At 48.0% G+C, this 14,791-nt stretch overlaps 1 protein-coding gene across 1 annotated transcript in view; it reads left to right on the top strand.

Annotated features, from left to right (window-relative positions):
• Window positions 1-1,930: 1,930 nt before the first annotated feature.
• CASR (calcium sensing receptor) overlaps window positions 1,931-14,791 on the top strand; it is a 287,645-nt gene continuing 274,784 nt past the window's right edge. The window contains exon 1 of the mRNA XM_086935635.1: window positions 1,931-2,144. The gene's annotated coding sequence lies outside the window, so the exon portion shown is untranslated. The remainder of the gene's footprint in view (window positions 2,145-14,791) is intronic.

The following is a 14,791-nucleotide window of genomic DNA, read 5'->3' as shown; positions in this document are numbered from 1 at the left end:
TTTCATTGTGAATAATGGTGTACAACTTACTTGTTCCAGTATGAGTCTTGCGAGTACTTCTTAGACTAAGAACAAAAGAACTTGTGTGTACCATCCGCAAGCCAAAGTGTACGCTGGAAGAACAAATCTCAGCTTGGAATCGAATGCGATTTAGACAATAATTTTGACGTTCAAGATTCCTTGCAAACAATGAGTTGGGCTTACAGAACAACACCGCATTCGGTCACTCAGACGACACTGTTTTATTTCTTATGGGGAAAGTTACTCTCCTTCCTGCCTGGATGCCCCTGTGATGTGAGCGAAATCAAAGGCTATTAAATGATGCTATGTGCAAAAGAATGGTGAGCAACAATATGCAAAGTGCCTGAGTTGAAGAAGGATGGAAGTAAAGTTGTTAATGATTATGGCTCTTTGTTTATCTGCAGGGGGGTGGTTCTTGGCGTGTTCCCATAGAAAGCCATAATGAGAAGCTGGTTGTTCCTGAACAAGATAACCATGTGAAAATTTTACTGACGCCCCAGCTATGAGAGCATATTCACAAACCAGAAACCCTGGTGGGAAAGGATTTTACAACTGGGGTCGCCTTGGACATTATCCAATTCATGGTACCCCATTAAAAAGTACAATACTATGTGTCAGAACAGGCAGTTCATTAAATTGAAGGAGAACCCTCACACACCTGTCCAGGTGTCATGTTTCACCCTCGGGCCTCCTCGGTCACCAGAATTCTTGTAATGACGAATGGGATTCCTATAAGAATAAGAAACAGTCAAGGGAGGGTAAAGGTACGGTAACAGTGAATCAAAAATCACCTAGGTATCTCTAGTACCCTTTTACTGTTAGGAGTACCTAGGTGCAGATTAGAAATATCATGGTCAATGCATAAGAGAGTAAGTGCTCCTACATGTTTATGGTCGACGTGTTTCTGTCTAGTGGCATTCATCAGGAATACTTGTGCTCCTACATGTTTATGGTCGACATGTTATTGTCTAGTGGCATTCATCAGGAATAGTTGTGCTCCTACATGTTTATGGTCGACATGTTTCTGTCTAGTGGCATTCATCAGGAATAGTTGTGCTCCTACATGTTTATGGTTGACATGTTTCTGTCTAGTGGCATTCATCAGGAATAGGCGTGCCCCTACATATTTATGGTCGACGTGTTTCTGTCTAGTGGCATTCATCAGGAATAGGCGTGCTCCTACATGTTTATGGTCGACGTGTTTCTGTCTAGTGGCATTCATCAGGAATAGGCGTGCTCCTACATGTTTATGGTCGACGTGTTTCTGTCTAGTTGCATTCATCAGGAATAGGTGGGCTCCTACATGTTCATGGTCGACGTGTTTCTGTCTAGTGGCATTCATCAGGAATAGGCGTGCCCCTACATGTTTATGGTCGACGTGTTTCTGTCTAGTGGCATTCATCAGGAATAGGCGTGCCCCTACATGTTTATGATCAACGTGTTTCTGTCTATTGGCATTCATCAGGAATAGGTGGGCTCCTACATGTTTATGGTCGACGTGTTTCTGTCTAGTCTCATTCATCAGGAATAGGCGTGCTCCTACATTATGGTCGACATGTTTCTGTCTAGTGGCATTCATCAGGATTGGCCTGGCGGAATTTCTACTACTGCACCGCTGCTGGGGAGGGCCCCTCTGTGGCGAGGGCACCTGTGCCGGAAGCAGGTGCACTTGCCAGGGTGCCACCCTCCGCCCACAGACAGCAGAGCTTGTCTCTGCTCACAATAAAACGTCGGTTGAGCTCAGAGTGGCTCTGCCGTTGATATTAAGGTGTGTCCGAGCACTTTGAGGCTCTCTAAAAGCCACAATCACAGCCATGCGAGGAAGCGATAAAGGGCCCGGGCGCAGCGCGCTCTGCGAGGGGTGGGACCCCGGCCAGGAAGTAATCCGATTAGGGAATCGTTTGGCCGCAATGATGGGAAAACAGAGAGATGAGGCGGTGAGGCGAGGACGGCTCGTCAACCGGCGGCACGGGAGATGCGCGGGAGGGTGCGAGCGGGACGGAGCCAGGCTGAGTCCGCGCATCCGGGGCTGGGGACCGGGCTCGACCGACTCCCGCCCTTTCTTCAGGAACAACTGCCGAGGAGCCACACGGGAGGCTGGATTGACACGAGGAAGATGAGAGGTAATGAACTAGATACAACAGAGACAAATAAAAAAACAAATTATTGGAAAATAGCAAAAAAATAATCTTGGGGATGTGTTTTTCAAATGTTTTAGTAAACTTTAGTAAATAGGCGCACGGCACATTTTTTTCCTTAGGAGTGAAATCATTATATTTGCCATTCATATAGCCTGCAACCCAAATATTAGCGTCGCTTCTTGTTTAACGCACTCTGCCACAAGCGCTTAACAGACGGAGCTATCCCAGTGTCTTACTGTAATGCAAACATCTCTGAAGGAATCATTTTCACCTGCTCAGACAGATGAAACAGTCAGTTGCCGATGACGAGATGGGACTCGGCGTAACAGTAGATCCGGGAAGATGCCCCTGCTTCCCCGAATCCCCGCGCTGTCACACTGGTTTACCTTGGGCACATCACCTCCACCACATGCCTCCATCAGCTACCTTTTCTGCCAAAATATTTAATGCATAGAAAGGGACACAGCTCAATGTGTATAGATAAAATGGGATTTTAAAAACCCTTACACACGCTACAAAAAGAATGCAAAACACTACTCTAATATTGTTTATTTTTGGGGGAAAGGGGTGCTTTATTTATTAGGCTATTTATTTATGTATTTATTTGCAGGGCTAGTTTGAGCACACACTTGGTTCGTTACATTAAGTTTTGAACTTGTTGGCTGGAGTTTTTCGTTGACCGGAAGTACCTAAGGGCAGATTTACAAGCCACTTTTGCGTCACTTTTCCCATATTAGAAGTGACGCAAAAGTGGCGCAAGTGGCTTGTAAATCTGCCCCCTAGTACTCACTGTAGTAAGGGAAGGATTCAAGTGGTGCGGCGAGGTGACCTCCGACCCTCAAAGAGGGCCTGACGCGTCTGTTTTAGGCACAACACCAAGTGGAAACAGCACAGGAAAAATGATGCTCAGATGTGGCTGGATCCACCATAATAACACCATTAATTGTAAACAATAATGTCAACCATATTAATAACGTGAATATAAGGAATGTTAATAATGCTCATGATAATAATAAAAAGGAACAGGTATATTAATTATACAAATCTCATAACAATAATTACATTAATGATATGAACACTCCTGCTGTTAATAAAATAAAAAAATAGTCATAATTAAAATGATGAAAATGCAAATAACTCTTGTGATACTGAACACTGTATGCCGCTAATGTCTAAAATTCCTTTAATAAAAAGAAAACAATCAACTAAAATAATATACTAAAATTAATAATAGATTATTATAGGAATACAACACTATTATTGACAATAGTAATACTAATGTTAATAACATTTGCATTCATAATTATAATGAGGTATAACAATAATAGAAAAGACACTAATAATCCTAAAAATTGTTGGAAGAAAAATCTCATCACTATTTAATGGTTTTACAGGGCGCAAACGGGGGCGCTTTAGCGAAACAAAATACGTAGGCAAAATCAGCTTTAAAGAAACTTTTCAAAACTAGGACATATGTGTTTACTATTAGAAGTGGACCAAACAAAATATCAAAAAAAAGAATTTGTTACAAAAGTAGGGTGTGTACTAAAAAATGGAAGAAAGTGTGGGCGCCCTGGCGGAAATACAGAGAAACGGGTGCATGTATGGAGGAGCCGTGGTATTGGGGATGGCTGATTGTCCCTGTGATTCCCTGATGATTACTTTACTGATAACAACTGTGATATCCCCCAATGGGATATGTGTACTTTATTCTGTATTGTATGGTCTCATGAGCATTGTTAATAAAAAGAATACAAATATATAGAATTTGTCCTGGCCTGGTTAGGAGTATTTTTGTTTTGTTAAATAATTTGTATTGAATAAGTAAACATGTACCAGGAATATAATTTAGGCAAAAGATAATGGAGTGATTTACTAGAATACATCATACAAGAAAACAAAAAAGAATTACGAATTATGCATTAGGAAAACTATTAATTGCAACTATGAGCAGTAAACGAAAGTGAGAAAATTGGAAGATTTGGGTACCATCTAGAATATGATTAATTGAGCAATTTTATAAAGTAAAGAGGGAGGGGGCGGAGAGGAAAGGAAAAAGAGGGACAGAGGAAGGGAAGACAGAAGAATTGGCATATGAGTTTTAGAGGGGTTGGGTGTTTTGAGTACCAGGCTCCTCGTGGACAGAAGACCTCATGATCACTCACACCTGGAGACATCTTTGGGGGGTCAGAGGGCGCAGGTCCTTGTTGAATGAGGGGGATTTGTGCAGAATGCGGGGGTATCTAGTTCTACATTTTTGGGGTGCTTCCTGAAAGCAATCGAGATGTGACTGTTTCTTGAACAAACAATAATGATACTATAATTCATGAGGTTCATGCGATGATGATGATGGAGAAAGGCACCAGCACGCGCAAACCTCTGCCGGAACTCAGTTCCACGTCCCACTTTGCCCAAATTCCTACTTTTTGCAAGAACTGGAACACACCTTTCCATCCGACTCTGTCCACTGTCTCTCCGTGTTGGTCATTATATCCCTGGAGTCCCTGTCCTTCCCCTTCCGCCTCAACGCTGCCTGGATGAAGAAGCGCCGAGAAGGGGCAGAGAAGGGGTCTCGGCACTATAGGATGTTTTAACTAGGAAAAAATGGTGGCATTGGCACCCTGGAGGGGATGTCGAGTCTGGCTCAGCCAGGCGGAATCCTAGCTGTGTGTCTGCAGTCTGTGCTCTCTTCCGGGTGAAGGAGGCAGGCAGTGGCATGTTTGTTTACCTGGATTGTGTGAGGTAGTGAGATGGATTCAAAACCCACAATGCTGAGCGGGTGACTGTCCACAGTCAGGTTGTTTTCAATCGACAGGTTCATAAAAGTCAACGATTTGTCTGTGATGTGAATTGGAAAACCCCACTCTGTTGCCAGCTTCATGTCTGCAATGTTATGTTGGACGACCCCCCCCCCCCCCTAAAACCTGCGTGACGTCTCCCCTGACGCCATGGCCGAGCTGCACAGGAGCGGAGGAGTTCTGAGGGATTCTTTCTTGACATGGCCTCACCTCCCCCTACGCCCATCCCTCTGATTATGGCCTGTGGCCGGCCTCTCACCACAGGGCACCACAGAGTCCAGTCAAGTACACAGATGCCCTTGGGGTGACCTTCATGACTGGCAATCAGCACCCGGAGGGCGTGGGCAGCGAGGGCAGTTCTGTGCCTCCCAGAGGGTCCCTTAGGGAGGAATGTGTGTTCCCTCCTTGGGCTCTGGCACTTGCCTCCCTAAGGGTACCACATCCACTTGTCTCCCTAAGGGTACCACATCAACTTGCCTTCCTAACGGTACCACATCCACTTTACTTCCTAAGGGTACCACATCTGCTTGTCTTCCTAAGGGTACCACATCTGCTTGTCTTCCTAGGGGTACCACATCTGCTTGTCTTCCTAAGGGTACCAGATCCCCTAGTCTTCCTAAGGTCACCACACCACTTGTCTCCCTAAGGGTACCACATCACATTCACTTGTCTCCCTAGGGGGACCACATCACATCCACTTGTTTCCCTAAGGGTACCACATCCACTTGTCTCCCTAAAGGTACCACACCCACTTGTCTCCCTAAAGATAAAATATCCACTTGCCTTCCTACGGGTACCACATCCACTTTTCTACCTAAGGGTACCACATCACATTCACTTGTTTCCTTAAGGGTACCACATCCACTTGTCTCCCTACGGGTACCACATCCACTTGTTTCCCTAAGGGTACCACATCCACTTGTCTCCCTAAAGGTACCACACCCACTTGTCTCCCTAAAGATAACACATCCACTTGCCTTCCTAAGGGTACCACATCCACTTGTCTCCCTAAGGGTACCACATCACATCCACTTGTTTCCTTAAGGGTACCACATCCACTTGTCTCCCTAAGGGTACCACATCCACTTGTCTCCCTAAAGGTACCACATCTACTTGTCTCCCTAAAGATAACATATCCACTTACCTTCCTACGGGTACCACATCCACTTGTCTCTCTAAGGGTACCACATCACATCCACTTGTTTCCTTAAGGGTACCCCATCCACTTGTTTCCCTAAGGGTATCACATCCACTTGTCTCCCTAAAGGTACCACATCCACTTGCCTCCCTGCGGGTACCACTGCCACTTGTCTGCCTAAGGGTACCACATCCACTTGTCTCCCTAAAGGTACCACATCCACTTGCCTCCCTGCGGGTACCACTGCCACTTGTCTGCCTAAGGGTACCACATCCACTTGTCTCCCTAAAGGTACCATATCCACTTGTTTTCCTAAGGGTAACACATCCACTTGCCTTCCTACGGGTACCACATCCACTTGTCTGCCTAAGGGTACCACATCCACTTGTTTTCCTAAGGGTAACACATCCACTTGCCTTCCTACGGGTACCACATCCACTTGTCTCCCTAAAGGTACCATATCCACTTGTTTTCCTAAGGGTAACACATCCACTTGCCTTCCTACGGGTACCACATCCACTTGTCTCACTAAGGGTACCACATCCACTTGTCTCCCTACGGGTACCACATCCACTTGTCTCCCTAAAGGTACCATATCCACTTGTTTTCCTAAGGGTAACACATCCACTTGCCTTCCTACGGGTACCACATCCACGTGTCTCCCTAAAAGTACCACATCCACTTGTCTTCCTAAGGGTAACACATCCAATTGGCTTCCTAAGGGTACCATATCCACACATCCCCTCCTTCTGGTCTGGTGGTCCAGTGGCTTAGAGGACTGATGCATCCCTGGGAAGGGACTGCGTCAAACCTTGTAGTCAAAGGTTGAGATCAGGTAGCATCAACTCAGGGTTTTATCCTTATGAGTTTGATAAAGTAAACACTATTCATTGGGGAAATAATACATGTCTGACTCTGTTATCAGAAAGCTACTTTGGAGCAGGCATGTTACAAACACATTGTTACATAGCTGGTGGGGCGGCCCCCTGGTGAGAGGCCCTTGAAGCCGCTGGAAGAGGCTCTGTAGTCCTGCTGGAGCTCTGCCACCGGTTGTGACCAGGCTCAGGCTGAGTGGGCAGACACCGCAGGGCGTGGCCGCCTGCTGTGCTCTGAGGTCAGCCCTGCTGTGGTTCCCTCTGCCAGCTCTCAGCCTCATGGGAGGGTTGGCAGCTTGCTAGTCACAAAAGGGGTGAGAAAGGTCTGTCCAGGAGAGGCCCTGCCAGGAAACCCTCACTGCAGGAGCATTCCTTGCAGAGGAAGCTCAGACCACACACAGGGCTCTCCCACCACCAATGAACTTACTCTGGTTTGTGTGTCACTTAAAAGAAGAAGGACTAAAGGAGAGTGAGTGAGTAAGGCTGTGACTGCTCTGAGTACAAAAAGACAGAGGGATGAGTGGGTGGGTGCAGTGAGGAGAAGGTGGTGGCCACAGAGGATACAAGTGAGGGTTGGGTGACTCGGTCTGTTTATGAAGGCGAGGCGGGGGGCTGCAATGTCCACCTCACTTTTTATGGCAAATAAACACACCCAGGCAAAACACAAATGCTGGCAAAGTTCAAGTAACAGAGTAATAATGAAAACTAAGGCACTGAAATAACACAAAGGGTTCAATTTAATACATTTGATAAAAGTGTCATGAAAATATTCATTGACATAATGATTAGTTAAAAAACACAATACATTTTTTCCTTTTTTTCCCTTCCTTCCAATGGATATGCAACATATACAAGTTATTTGTATACATAGTGTTCCCAATGATACAAGGGCAGATGGACGGAAACCATCTCCCCTTGTATCATTGGGAACCCTATGTATAAGAAATAACTTGTATATGTTGCATTTCCATTGAAAGGAAGGGAAAAAAAGGAAAAAAGAAATTTTATTGTGTTTTTTAATTAATCATTATGTCAATGAATATTTTCATGACACTTTTATCAAATGTATTAAATTGAACCCTTTGTGTTATTTCAGTGCCTTAGTTTTCATTATTACTCTGTTACTTGAACTTTGCCAGCATTTGTGTTTTGCCTGGGTGTGTTTATTTGCCATAAATTGCTAGCCCTGACCCAGGAATCCTATCCTTACCAGGGGGTACTTGTTTTCTGCGTATGTCCACCTTACTTACCAGTAATCTTCATTACACCAAGTCCTACTCCTCCTCGTGTGGGCCATCAGGCCGAATATCCATAGGTTCTCCAAACTCAGGGTGCACCTGTGGGATCTGTTATGCCGCTGACCCACTCTCTTTAAAGATGCTTGAAAAGGACATACATCATCGCTATCAACTTGCCCTCATGTCACGTGAGTGACAGCCAGTTCTGATGTTTCGGTCTACACCAATAAGCATGCTGGCACTTGTGAGCAGATTCACAACCGGAAACGCGGAAGCCCGATTCCCAGCATGCTCAGGGCTCTTGGTAGAAAGGCCTGGGTGTGTCAACGAATCTAAGTCATGATGCAGCTTTAGTTGACAACTTCAGCGTAAACTGGTGTCCTTGTTTCCCGTAACCTTCTTAATACCAACTAACTTACTTAACTAGCATCAAAACCTGGCTGTTCGACTGAGTCACCTGAACCATCATGACCCTCAAGCGCCCAGATACCCTCTAGGGGGATTAGCAGCGCTATATAAATCCAAATGCTTGATTGACCTTGACGGGAATTACCAGACCTCTGCAGTCAATCAATCAATCAATCAATCAATCAATCAATCAAAGCATTTGTATAGCGCACTACTCACCCAGAGGGTCTCAAGGCGCTAGGGGAGGGGGGGTCCGCTACTGCTCGAACAGCCAGGTCTTGAGCTGCTTCCTGAAGGCGAGGTGGTCCTGGGTCAGGCGGAGGTGGGTCGGGAGGGAGTTCCATGTCTTGGCGGCGAGGTAGGAGAAGGACCGTCCCCCTGTGGCGGCTCTTCAGATGCGGGGGACGGCGGCGAGGGTGTGGCTGGTCGATCGAAGCTGGCGTTTGGGAGCGTAGAAGTTGAGGCGGCTGTTGAGGTATCCTGGGCCTTAGTTGTGCAGGGCTTTGTGTGCGTGGGTGAGGAGACGGAAGGTGATTCTCTTGTTGACCGGGAGCCAGTGCAGGTCTCTCAGGTGTCCGGAGATGTGGTTGCGCTGGGGGATGTCCAGAATGAGTCGTGCTGAGGCGTTCTGGATCCGCTGGAGTCTCTTCTGGAGTTTGGCGGTGGTTCCGGCGTAGAGGGAGTTGCCGTAGTCCAGTCGGCTGGTGACGAGGGCCTGGGAGACCGTCTTCCTGGTCTCGGTGGGGATCCACCGGAAGATCTTGCGGAGCATGCGTAGGATGTTGAAGCATGACGAGGAGACAGCGTTGACTTGTCTGGTCATGGAGAGGGAGGAGTCCAGGATGAATCCCAGGTTGCGTGCGTGGTCTGTTGGTTTGGGTGCGCTGCCTAGGGCGGGGGGGCCACCAGGAGTCGTCCCAGGCGGAGGGTGAGGATCCCAGGATGAGGACTTCCGTCTTGTACGAGTTCAGTTTCAGGCGGCTGTTCTTCATCCATTTGGCTACCTCTTTCATCCCTTCGTGTAGGTTGGCTCTGGCGGTGGCGGGGTCGTTGGTGAGGGAGAGGATCAGCTGGGTGTCGTCGGCGTAGGAGATGATGTTGAGGTTGTGCTGGCGTGTGATGGCTGCGAGGGGACTCATGTAGACGTTGAAGAGGGTTGGGCTGAGCGAGGAGCCTTGGGGAACGCTGCCGATGACTTCGGTGGCTTCTGATCTGAACGGGGGGAGGCGGACTCTCTGTGTCCTTCCGGCGAGGAAGGAGGTGATCCACTCCAGTGCCTTCTCCTGGATTCCGACGCTGCTGAGGCGCTGTACTAGGGTACGGTGGCAGACAGTGTCGAAGGCCGTGGAGAGGTCTAGGAGGATGAGGGCCGCTGTTTCTCCGTTGTCGAGCAAGGTTCGGATGTCATCGGTTGCTGCGATCAGGGCGGTCTCGGTGCTGTGGTTGGCCCGGAAGCCAGACTGCGAGAGGTCGAGGGATCAGTTCGTCTCGAGGAAGGCGGCAAGCTGCTTGTTGACGGTCTTCTCGATGACTTTTGCGGGAAACGGGAGCAGCGAGATGGGTCGGTAGTTCTTGAGGTCGGTGGGGTCGGCTGATGGCTTCTTTAGTAGGGCGCTGAGTTCGGCGTGCTTCCAGCTCTCCGGGAAGGTAGCGGTGTTGAAGGAGGTGTTGATGATGTCCCGCAGGTGGGGTGCGATGACAGCGTCGGCCTTGTTGAAGACGTGGTGAGGGCAAGGGTCGGTCGGAGATCCGGAGTGGATGGAGTTCATCGTGCGGATGGTGTCTTCGGTGCTGATCGGGGTCCAGGCACGGAGGGTGGTGGTGGGGGGCGGTGGTTCGGTCGTGGCGTGCGTCGGTTGAGTGCTGAAGCTGTTGTGTATGTCCGCGATCTTGTTGTGGAAGTAGGAGGCGAGGGAGTTGCAGAGGTCTTGCGAAGTGGTGATGTTGTCGTTTCCGGCGTTGGGGTTGGAGAGCTCTTTAACGATGTTGAAGAGTTCTTTGCTGCAGTCAGACCTGGCATAACCCACGGTGGCTGCCATCTTTCATGACTGGCTTGACTGGTCAATTTTTTATATATGAAATAAAGTACACCCAGCAGAATATAATTAGGACACCTCATGTCACAAAAGGGTTACTTGACTATATAGTCATAAAGCGCAGCTACATATTTATTTATTTAGCAGTTTTATTTAGTGCGAACCAGACCCACCAGGGTATCATATTACTTTGCATATGTTCAAAGTATACATTCAATCACGAAGGGAGGGGCTGTGAGGTACAAGTAACAGGCTGGTCACCCCTTGACTTGTCATGCTGAAGGAGGACCCTGATTGGAGGTGTCGATGGAGGCCTGTGGTGTTAAGTTCTCTCTTGAAGATGGAGTCTGAGGGCTTGCGGCCACATGCATCATTGTTGCCGTTTGCAATTTCTTAATTGCGAAAATTAAAGGAATCGCAATTAAGAAATCGCAAAAGGCTATGCATCAAGAAATCGCAATATTTTTTGATATTCCTTAATTTTCCATAATCGCGATTCACAATTTGCGAATCGCAATTATGGAATCCCTTCCCATTGATTCCTATTGGCCTAGAGGCCCATAGGAATGAATGGGAAGCCATTCTCATTTTGCGATTCGCAATTAGGGAATCGCAAAATGATAATGCTATTTCAAGGGTGCAGGGGGGGTCCCAAAGACCCCCCCCTGCACCCCCGAAATTTAACTTTAAGAAAATTTTACACACACACATGCCCCAAGGGCATGTGTGTGTGTAAAATGAAACTTTCAAAAATGCACTTTCGTGCATTTTTGAAAGTTTTAGCAAATTACCATGAAGTTCAACTTCATGGTAATTTACCTCTTCCTATTTGCGAATTCGCAAAAAAAAAATATTCATGCATTGCATTCAAGAAATCACAAATTGCGATTTCTTAAACGCAATCGCAATTTAAGAAATCGCAACATCATTGCGATTCCTTAAATTGCGAAAAAATAAAAAAACATGATGCATCCCAAAAAAGGAAATTGCATTCGCAAACGGCCGAATTTTGCGATTCGCACCGTTTGCGAATGCAATTTACCTTGATGCATGTGGGCATTAGTTCTTACGGCTGGTGGACCAGAGGTCCAACTCTTGGGGGCACTGCCCAAGAAGTGGTGGTTTCTAGTGCAGGGTTTTTTAAAGAGAGGTGTTTCAAGTTTGAGAGAATCTGAGGTTCCAAGTTCCTGGATCCTACATGATGAGTGTGTAGAAGAGGTAGCTTGGCGTTCCTCTGCGTAGAGCGTTGTGGATAATTCTAGCTTGTTTAAAGTCAGCTTAAATTGGCTCCTGGCCGCTATGGGCAGCCAGTTCAGAGTCATTGATATAGTGAAGGTGTGGTCTCCATTTTGGCCCTGAAGTGCTGCCCTTGGAAGTGCTAGGTGTGTTTTGGGTGTGCCACGCAGAGGGCTGTTGCCGTAGGGCGAGATGTCTGGTCCCAGTTTTATTTGTTGTGAACGGCTGGTAAGGTATGATCAGGTCAGCGATGTTCCCTCTAGGCCCATCCGTCCCTTCAGGATTCTTAACCAGGAAGCATGGCTATCTCCGTCAAATGCAGCTGACAGACCCAAGACGACCAGGCAGGAGCATTTGTCCTTTGCCTAAGATGGTGGCCGCTTCCTCCAATATCGGCCCCCTGTAACAAAATCGGCCTAAACTGGCCCACGAAAACTGCTCAGCTTCACTCCCCCTCACCCGGGGTGCAGCTGAGCAGTTTGCCAGGGCCGGTATCTGGTCCCAGTCCAGCCCTGATTCTGCCACCCATAAGGGACCCTCCAAACACTGGCAACAGGCCTGCCATTGCAGCCTGTGTGAGTTGGTGCATGCACCTCTCGCAAAAGTTATGTGTCCTTATATCTACCATCACTGCAGAAAACCATAAGTCAGCCCTCTAGCAGGCCTTTCAGTCCATAGTCAGGGTGCTCGGTTCCGAGTGTGAGGGTGGCCCCACATGAGCAGACCACCCCTACAAACCCCGGAGGCCATTCTCCAGACTTTCTTATTTCTTATTTCTTATTGCATTTCTTATATAGCGCCAGAATCGACCCCCAAAGGGGTATCTCCGCGCTTGCCTTGGGAACCCGTCCTGGTTTTTCCCTGTGAGATAGCCCCTACAGGGCATCCCCAAGGTGAAAGCCAGGCATCCCGCCGCGGGGGGCCGTTGTGGAGATTAAGCAAGCTTAATGCCCAGAGTTGCATAGTGTGAACCCACGATTAGGTCAGGCACCGAAGCGAGAATTATCGAGTCCGTGGACATTTTGAGCTCAACACCCTGCCGCGTCGGGAATCGAACCCTGGTCCCGGGTCTGACCTCTGCTTCAGGGTCTGCCTGCTCTAACCAGTGAGCCACACTTCTCCACTTTGAAAGGGAATAAGCCATCACGATGTCAGGAGGCCATGCATCATTATGCGATGACCATCATTAAACGGACTGGAACGAACCTGGTAATGTTTGGTATCAAATATGTTGGAATCATACCCCAACATTGTACCTGGTGTTGGAAGTACGATTTCACCCACGGTAGGGCCCCTCCGGGGAGGCCTCCATGTTCTTGGGGTCGATCTTACAGAGCCTGAATGCAACCTAGGGCTGCTGCCGCCCACGGACACAATTCTGCCCTCCTGCAGCTAGGTCAAACCGGAGCAGGGGAAGGTAGGATAATAGGTTTCCTGTCACAGGGAGGTGTGACCACCTCCCAGACAGGACTTAGTGTATTGGGACTGGGTGCAAGCACTTGCCGGCACCACATAGTCTGCTGGAAGGGCACATTTGGTGTCCTCCTTGCATTCTCCAAGTCAAACCAGATCAGGGACCCAACTCTGGCGCGAAACTGAACAAAGGACATGGGAGTATCCTCCTCACCGTCCGACCCCTCCTCTGGGAGGGACCCCTGAATCATCCCAACCCTCACCTTGGGGTACTTAAGTGCTTGTCTGTGGGTGGGTCATCAGATTTGTTGTGTGATTCGATTCAGGTCGAACTCCACTTCTACTCCAACTCTCTGGGTACTCTGGACTCGGCTGAACTTCGCTCTGGGTACCAAGACTGCATCTGGGAAGATCCCTGCTGCTCCTGGCCTCCTCGTCCTGCAAGCTCGCAGGACGAGGAGCTTGCACAATATCTGTGCCCATGCTCCATACAGGTCCTCGCAAGTCCTGTGGAAATCAAAGACAACAGAAGAAATCTCCCTTGGAGTGAAGGAGTCACTCCCCTGCATCCGCAGGCACCCCAGCAACAGCTGATCATTTTGCCGATTATGGGCTCCCACTGACTCCACAATGCTAGGCAACACAGGTGGTGGTTTTGTTCTCCCTCGAGTCCTGAGCTACCCTCTCATCAGGTTGAGGCAAGTATCCCTCATCGGGGTCTCTACAACTGAACCCCTGTGCACCGCGTCATTGCATCGCTTCACCGCACGACAACCGCAGTGGTTGTCTCGACGACTCGTGCCAACAGAGTTGGAAGCATCGAAAAGTTCTGTCAATGAGTATGTCCCCGCTATAAATGATGGGCGCTGACACAATTGGTTGGAACAGGCCGACTCTGTCATTTTCAGCGTCCCGGTAGCTTGGGCAGAGCTACCGACTCGGTGCAACAGTGGTTGAAGCTCCTCATCATCTTTTTTCCAGCATCCTTGAACTCAAGTCGCCTTCGTCTTCAATGCTTCCTGGTCACTCCCGGGTGGCATAGACTCTGTCTCTTCTGCTTTCAGGTACTCTTTGACTCAAACTCATGTGTGGGTTCCAACCAACTCTTTATCATCTTACGGTGGTAAGACTGTAACTGCGACGTACCCATTGAGTAGTATTGCTTACGCGGTCGTGTATCCTCATTGCATAGAACCAACGTGGGGTTCCTAGACTCTCATTAGGGGTGTTTTCTTGGTTCACCAACTTTTCCACGACTCCTGAGTCCAGTCTCGACTTAGGTCGTGGTTCATATCCCACTATTTTGATATATGGTCTAGTCTCCCCCTGGGGACCACTGTATTTTGGTGCTGCTTGCTGTGCTGTGTCTAAAGTATTGTGTGAAATGTAAGTTATATCTCTGGGTAGGAGATATTGTAATGTGTTAGAGAGTATTTGTAATAATATCTATTTTTATTGGTACACTGTGTGATTCTTTTTAATTTACC

The sequence above is a fragment of the Lissotriton vulgaris genome, chromosome 8, assembly GCF_964263255.1.
Source record: "Lissotriton vulgaris chromosome 8, aLisVul1.2, whole genome shotgun sequence".
Lineage (NCBI taxonomy): Eukaryota > Metazoa > Chordata > Amphibia > Caudata > Salamandridae > Lissotriton > Lissotriton vulgaris.
Note: the sequence above shows the minus strand (reverse complement) of the source record. Positions and strands in the feature narration are given on the sequence as shown.